The sequence below is a fragment of the Nanorana parkeri genome, unplaced genomic scaffold (genome assembly GCF_000935625.1).
Source record: "Nanorana parkeri isolate BGI_ZX_2015 unplaced genomic scaffold, ASM93562v1 scaffold349, whole genome shotgun sequence".
Lineage (NCBI taxonomy): Eukaryota > Metazoa > Chordata > Amphibia > Anura > Dicroglossidae > Nanorana > Nanorana parkeri.
In genome coordinates this window covers 1,196,130-1,197,660 of record NW_017306617.1, presented here as the reverse complement: position 1 = coordinate 1,197,660, position 1,531 = coordinate 1,196,130, and the positions used below count along the sequence as shown (strand labels likewise).

General features: G+C 34.0%; 1 protein-coding gene across 1 annotated transcript in view; it reads left to right on the top strand.

Moving 5' to 3' along the window:
- The window catches only part of TENM1 (teneurin transmembrane protein 1), a 431,171-nt gene that overhangs the window by 87,011 nt on the left and 342,629 nt on the right, over positions 1 to 1,531 (top strand). The gene's annotated exons all lie outside the window — the stretch shown is intronic.

Genomic DNA, 1,531 nt, shown 5'->3' with positions numbered 1-1,531 from the left:
TTCATTGATTTAAACTGCTTTAAACCAATAAACTTTTATATAGGACCATACTTTTTTCTTTAAGGATACAAAGTCTTTTAGCATGCAGTTAGCAAAGACTGCAGTACAGAAATGCATATTTTGTTAAATGTTTTTTTTCTGTGATTTCTGCATATCTCCAACAAATGGAGCAGTGAAAAGACCCTGAACACTGTTTTACAAGCACTTTTTGTACTCCTACCTATAAATGTTTCATTTATAAGCTGTCTTTTTTTCTTCTTCAGTAAAATGTTATGCATTGTTCCTATTACTTATCCAAAAGTTGATATAGTTTCCTAGGAGCGGAATTACGTCTTTTCCTTCTTTCTCCATAAAACCTTTGGGTCGATCGAACCTTTTAGTGACTTAATAATACAGTGTTGTAAAATAGATGCTTTAATTCTGTTGTTCTCAGTTGCTCTAGAGAGCCGAGTAAAGTTTTTATGATTATTGTAAGCTGGCTCGGGGGGCAGTTGCTGCAGGGAAATAACTGAAGAATATCAAAAGTAAAGTAGGCCATGTTGTCAGGGAAGAGTTTGCTGTGATTTTTATTGTAGGCTAATTTTCCACATGGACTGCTTGCACTTTTTTTTGTAAGACTTGGAATAAATAGTTCATTGGAAGATCTTAAAAAAATCCAAGTCATTTGCGGATTATTGCATGCTGTTTAACATTTATTACTGTGAAATTCTTTCAGGAAAGAGCCTAAACTGGCATTTACGATTTTGAGTTTTAAATATTCAGAAAAAAAGGTCTTGTAAAAAGAAGGAAGACAGTAAATATATTTAAATCTTGACTAAATATATTGTATGTGTGTGTGTTTAGTAATACTTTAGAAGCCGTTAGATTTAATGTGTTAAATAAGTCTAAAAATTGTATAGTTATTCCCAAAGCTATTGGAGAAACATTGGTTTTTACATTTTCCATTTTTTCCAGTAATTGCACTTCAATATTCAGATATGAGCTACTACATATTATCCTATAATTGTACAGAATACAGATATAATAAATATGCAAACATGTACAGTATTTAAAAGCTGCAAGGCTTATAGACCTATTTTGAAAATACTGTTAGAGACAAGATTTTATTGCAGAACATTCAGACCTAAAATAAAATGGCCCGTTTATTTATTCATTTATTTATTGCTAGTCTTTTAGGTTTCTTTAGGCTGGCAGAAAAGGAGGATCTTAGTACACACTTAGTACAGTTTTTGCCCTTGCCAAATGCCTCCTAAATAAGATAACCTAAGTAGTCAACACAAGGGCTTATTTAACACAAAATAAGATAGGGGCAGTGCAGGGCAGCATAGCTGCTAGAATGTTTTCTGTAATGTTCACTACATGTTCACTACATAGCTGCCTACCTGTTACTTTGCTCGCGCAATGGGCCACATGCAAGGAGGGCAATTTGAAGAAGTGGAGAGGGGAGGCTTTTGAGAATACCTTGCATAGAGTGAAAAAAATACCAGGTGTTCTCTAAATGGTAGCTGTGCTGAGCGAGTTACTCCCTGTG